The sequence below is a fragment of the Myotis yumanensis genome, unplaced genomic scaffold (assembly GCF_028538775.1).
Source record: "Myotis yumanensis isolate MYYU_CA2020_CCGP unplaced genomic scaffold, mMyoYum1.0.hap1 SCAF_1, whole genome shotgun sequence".
Taxonomy (NCBI): Eukaryota; Metazoa; Chordata; class Mammalia; order Chiroptera; family Vespertilionidae; genus Myotis; species Myotis yumanensis.
The window spans coordinates 132,440,895-132,447,518 of record NW_027223752.1 but is presented as its reverse complement, the minus strand read 5'-3'; the positions used below and the strand labels follow the sequence as shown (position 1 = coordinate 132,447,518).

Below are 6,624 nucleotides of genomic sequence, written 5' to 3'. Positions count from 1 at the left end.
TTAAAATTACAGAAAGGTCCAAGTACAAAGAACTCTGTTGCCCTGAACTATTTGAAAGTAAATTGTTGACACTGTGCCACCAAGCCTTATTCCTTTAGAACATTCCATTTGCCTACCATACCACCTTCACAATCAGAAAATTCACCCTAATATATTCCATAATTTCATCCTCGCATCTTTTTCAATTTTTGCCACTGGTCGGTAGTATCTGTTAGAGCATAAAGACCCTGTTCAGATCCATGGGTTACGGTGAGGGCTGGTGTCTATTCTTCTCCTTCAGTCTGGAACAGGTCCTTAGTCTTTTCTTCACTTTCATGACCTTGAATCTTTTGAAGAGGAAGTTCCACCAAAGTATGTAGAATGTACTTAAATGTGGATTTTTCTGATGTTTCCTTATGATAATATTTAGATCAGACATTTTTAGCAAGAGCATCACAGAGGTAGTCCCATACTCTTCTCATTGCATCCTGTGATGTGACCTACAGTTTTGATTTGCCATTCCTGGGGCTGTTAATGTTGATCAGTGAAGGCAGTATCTGCTTGGCTTCTCTGTACTATTTCCTTTTTCACTTCACAAGTATTGCTTTACAGGGAAGGTTTATGGAGCCAGTGTAAATATCTCTTCTTCATTAAACTTTTGATTCATTTATCAATACAAACTCAATGTTTATTTCATTTAATGGGTTATAATTTGTTAAAATAATTTTTAGAATTTTTCTTTTAGAAATATTCTGTATTGGAAGTTTCAGTCTTATAGAAGAATTACAAGAATAGTACAAAGAATTCCTGGAAACCATTCCCCAAAGGTTAACATTTTACTACAATTACTTTATCCTTTCTCACTTCTTGTCTATTACCTAAATAAATGTAAATGTAGGTTGGTTAGATATAATATATGAACCATTTGTAAGTTACAGACACGATACCTCTTTACTCCTAAATACTTTAGTGTGAATTTCCTAAGAAAAGGGAATTATCTTACATAATTGTAGTATAATTATCAAAGTCAGGGAATTAAAATTGGGTCAGTATTAATATTTAATCTTGGATCTTACTCAGATACTTGCTATTGTCTCAATAATATCCTTTATATTCCAGGTAAATCCAAGATGATGTGTTATGTCCAATGTCGTGTTTCTTTAGTCTCTTTTAATCTGGGACAGTTCTGTAGGCTTCCTTTGCTTTTCATGACATTTATAGTTTGAAGAGTACAGGCCAGTTATTTGCAGACTTTCTGCTTAGGTTTGTTTGAAGTTTCCTCATGTAGCTTCACGTTATGCCATGTGGGCAGGAATCTCACAACAGATGCTGACTTCTTCCCATGCAGCAAATCTGCAGGCATGTGCTCAGCTCCATTACTGCCAGTATTGACTATGATCATATGGTTAACAAGTGTCTGCTATGTTTGTCCAGAGTAAAGGTACTATTTACCTTTTGTATGTCACAAACATCTTGTGTGGAGGTACTCTGTCTATAAATAGTTTGTTACGCCTCAAAATTTCACCTACTATTTTTAGCATCCAGTGAAGATCCTTACATGAATCAATAATAATTATGTTGTTTGCCAAGTGATATTATGTTGTTTGCCTTGCTACAAAAATAAATGCGATAGAATAATAATAAGAATGCCATAAAAACAATAAGGTTGATTTAGCTGGAGGAAGAACAGATTCCCTCATGAGAAAGGCAAAGAGTTTGAAGGTCAGACTCCACAAAGTGAAGGGGCATTGAGCTCTGTAAGGTCAGGATAGACACATGTGGATGATGCGCCTGCTCCTAAACAGGGTTTCAGGAAATGGGTTGTGTTTTCATTGTTACTAGATCAGAAAGAGTGCCTGGGCCCCATCAAATTGAGTGAGGAAGAGAGGCAGGGTCCCAGCTGCCTGGACTGATCCCTACAGGGTGTGTCTGAAAGCTGCAGAAAAACCCCCTAGTGAAAACAAGGAGGGCCTCCAGTCACTTAGTGGGACAAAGATACGAATTGGCTACAGAATATCAGGCCAGGTTTGAGAGGGGAAATCAGGATAGATCCGTGTAAACACTCAAAAGTGAGTGACTTTTAAGGACACCACTCACTGTATGTTGTAACCTGGGGAATATGCTCAAGAAATTATGGTGAAGATTGGAGGGAAGGCACAGAAAAGATGAGCAATATGGAAGGAAGGGAAAGGGAAAGACTATCCTATTCACTGAGCTATTGTTTTTGTTATGGATGTTGGTCTGCTGGAATGATCTCTTCTGGAGGGACTATCTAAGCCAGGTCTGACCTATTTTTTTTTAATATTCAATTTAATTTTTAAAAAACTTAATAAAAATATAACAATCAAAAAATTTAAAGTATACTCACTACCCATTCCAGTAAGTCATATCAACTATAGAATAGGAAAAATAAATTCAGAAGTGTAATTACTTTAAAATACACTACCTCCACTTTTGTCAATATTCTACATTTATATATATATTCTATAGGGGACGCAGAAATCCTTTCTAAAAACATTATCTCCTTAAAATCTTGATTATAGCCACAGGCAATATTTGACATATAAAACTGTTGTACAGGCCTTTCAAATTTGGCATTTCATTGGTACAATACAATGACCAACAGGTATAATCACTGTAGAGTGCCTAGACATTCCAGTAAGAGCCATTATTTTTTTTAATGTAGAATGATTAATATATATTCTACAAGGGGCAGTGAGGTGAGTAATTCTATAGGGTGTGTCCTGACATAACTTTAAAATTGTATAATAACACAAACAACTTTGTTAAGGCCATGTTTTATTTGCTGATTAATGGACAAAAGGCAATGTAATTTATCTTCAAGTATTTTCTTGAAAGTCTGTGCTCATAGAAATCCTGAAAAGTTGGAAAGACTGTTAAATCACTGAAACTTTAAATATATCATACACAATCTTGTTTGTACAAAAATACAAGTTAAACATAAAGCCATCATGACAATTTTATGCAAATCTGCTTTATTTGATCTTTAGTTATTTATAAAAGTTTCTCAGTTCTGTTGAGAAAATATCAGTACCAGATTAAATTACTATCTATTGGAAAAGGGCCCTAAAAAGCTTATTTTAGCATTAAACTTTTATGTGATCAAGTGCATTGCCTAATTGAGATCACCTAAACACTGCGGGGGGGGGGGGGGGGGCAATATGTCTAAAAACCATCAAATAATTTGGCTGTAATGTATCATAAAATAAAGAAACCTCACACATCTGTACAATGAACAGTATGTATCATACACACACACACACACACACACACACACACACACACCGGTGTATACCAGCGTGCATGTACATGCACATGTAGAGGCAAGGACACACGCCCAGTCATAAAGCCTAATGAGGTGCTCTTCCAGTTCACTATTCAGCTTTGCATTTTTTCTTACTTCATCAAATCAATATCTTTTTGTCACGTTCCTTTCTTGAAGACAGTATGTAGAAGATCATGACCATATTCCTCAAGGTCTCCTTTTCCTTCCTCAAGTGTAACAAAATCTCCCTCTGGTGTTTTATGTAAAGACTAGAGACCCGATGCACGAAATCCATGCAAGGGTAGACCTTTGCAGCCCTGGCTGCCACAGCGGCTGCCTCAGCCCTCACAGTCCTGGCTTCATCTGGCAGGTTATCTGGAAAGTTGTCTGGACAGATATTCTGCTGTTCGGCCCTTTGGTCAATTTTCATGTTACACTTTTATTATTATAAAGACTAGAAGTCTAGTGCACAAATTTGTGCATGAGTGGGGTCTGGCAGGCCTGCCCTGATCAGCGGGGTTGGCCAGGGGGAGGGGCCACAGGTGGTTGGCCGGCCAGCCACCCCCTAGTTGAGGAGACAATGTGCATATTAGCCTTTTGCTATAAGGATAATCAACCTTTTTTGGACATTTTGTTGGGATAAGCAACTGGGTCCTTGAAGACATTAACCCCAAGGCCATTGGTTACAACATAACTATGCTTAAAGGAACAATTCAAGAGATCTCTTGTTAATTTTTGTAGCAAAGCTCCCCAGAACCAAAGGCAATATTTTCAATACTCCATTTGTTTTGCTTCATGCCTTCTACAATCTCTTGTAAGGTACTAATATCTACTCCATCCCCTTGAATAACTTGAAGTTACGGTGGCAACAACTTGTAGCCCTTTGAGTTCTTAGTAATAGGGGATTTCTTGCCTAAAGTATCCAAAACCTTTAATACAGTGTCCAGAGGATTTCCAGAATTAGGTCTGATTATTAGTGGTGCCTCTGAACTTCTTGATACTATTAAATGTGTTGATCTTCACCCCATATTTTCTCACAAGCATTATAAATGTCATAATTATTGCTGACCACAGATGCAGGCACTGAAGAAAAGTGTGTTATTATATGTTCAAAAGCATCTTTTTCATGGTCTTTCCCCCAGGCTGTTATGCTACTGTGTTCTCCTGCTGGAAGAGAACAGCCTGGAACTTGATCTTTCATTCACAGCATTTTTTTAAAGCAATTCCTGCTACCGTATCCATTCTTCTGAACTTAACCAAATAAGCAGACGCTCCCATGCCAGCAGTCTCTTGGGAAGAGACTCCTCTATAGCCAAAATACATGCAACTTGTATTCCAGACCAACTAAGTTACCAGATGTTTCTAACAAATACTTGGCCAATATTTTCTTCAGCTCTCTAGAATTTGTGGCCACAGTGATTGGATACCAGGAGTGAACAGGAATCGTCTCAACCCACTGTATAAGCCATTTACACTCTTGATCTGTGTTTTTTCCACTGTGAAGAGCATATTTCCTCTGTGAATGACAGAGCCCTCAGGGACAGCTTTTACTTCTACTGGAAGATGCCCAGGGTATTTCTCCAGAATGTAGTTCCGCCCCTTTTCGTTAAATACATCATCTTGGAAATGCTCTATGTATGCCTCTTTGGCTTCCTGGATCTTCTCCTTGGTCACTACTTTACCTTTTAAGTACTTATTAAGAATGTACTGCAACCCAGAAAATACTGTTTCCTCATAGTTCATCTTCCTTATTTTGGAGTTTTCTGTCTTCTTTCCATGGCATTCAAAGTAGGAATAAACTTTGCTTGTGTTAGGTGAGTATTGTTTATAGTGAGTAACCTTGTAGGAGTTGGTGGCCAGAACATGCTGAACTCAGCTTCTGCCTCAGCATTCATCTCAGGCCAGAGTGGGAACACGTAAGGGGGGCTGCCTGGCACTACTGTGAGAAGGAAGAAAAAATGGGCTTCACCTTGCTCTGTCCCTTATGTCACCGCTGGTCAGAGGAGGAGTTGAGAGGGAAACAGAGTGTAGAGGCGAGGCCTGAGGAGGGCCGGCCAGTAGCTGAAAGTGGCAGGGGTGGTAGGGGCTAGGACATGTGCACCTGGGAGTAGGATGGCCTCACCTGGGCTCCATGACCTAATTTTTTAGTGACCAAATGCATTGATGACAAACATCTTGCATGACTAAAACATTCAACGTGAAAGAGACCAGTGGATTTTGATGTAAGAGTTGGAGACATTCATAACATTGTTTCAGGTTTCTCATGGCCACTAACCTTTAAAAAACTACTTGTTATGTTTTGGTGTGGTATCGAACAATATCCACAATTATCTGAAAAGGCTATTAAAATACTCTTCTGTTTTTCAACTATGCATATATGGGATGTGGCCAAATTTTCTTTATCTACTCACCCACAACAGCAAATGACAAAAGATTGAGTACAGAAGCAAATGTGAGAATCCACTATCTTCTATTAAGGCAGACATGACAGAGATTTGTAGGAAAACTTTCACCGTTTTCAATGTGGTACGTGTTAGGGTTTTTGGCAGGTGAAGCAGGCTATGAAGGAATTCACAACTAAAAGAAGAGATAGTTTTTACTTTCCCCAAAGGGAAAGGGCCCTTGTATTGATAATCAATACATAAGCAAAGAACAAAACTTCCCTCCCTCCCTCCACCCCCTTTTAAAGCCTTGGCTACTGTTGCTAGGTGTCAAGGAAGGGAGGGGTTTTGGGGGGCGGGGAGGCTGAAACTGAGCATTCATTAGGGGCATTGTCCATTAGTCCTTCAGGAGACAGTCCACACAGATGTCTTAGGGAGGTGTCTTATCGGTATTTTCCCCAAGCCTGTAAAACATGCTTAGAGTAAAAGTTATAAAGCGTTCAAAAGAGGCTTGTTTGAAGGGGAGTGGAAAGGGAAGTTTTTAGTAATTATCCCTGAGTTGTAAACCAGCAGGGAGGAGGTGTATGCAAGAATGTAGCCTTGAGAGTAACTTGTCTTGTTGTTTGAATCAGAAGAGCTACAATCTTGGGTATTCATGACAAGGTGCTTCTCATAAATTGTGGAAGGTTACAGCAAAATAAAAGAAAGGCCTTTTTTCCTGTCCTTACACTACCTATTCAATATTATTTCCTGTTCTTACAGTACATATACAATATTATAGCTGAATATTACTGAGCCATAAGAAAAGATGAAATACTGCCATTTTCAACAACATGGATGGATCTTGACAACATCATGCTAAGTGAAATAAGTCAGATGGGAAACGTCAATAACCATGTGATTTCACTTACATGTTGGATATAAACTGAAAACAATAAACAAAGAAGACAAACAAAAACTCATAGACACAGACAACAG

General features: G+C 38.6%; 1 pseudogene; it reads right to left on the bottom strand.

The window, feature by feature from the left end:
* Nucleotides 1-3,877: 3,877 nt before the first annotated feature.
* On the bottom strand, nucleotides 3,878-5,160 carry LOC139015004 (nicotinamide phosphoribosyltransferase pseudogene; annotated as a pseudogene).
* Between the last annotated feature and the right edge of the window lie 1,464 nt (nucleotides 5,161-6,624).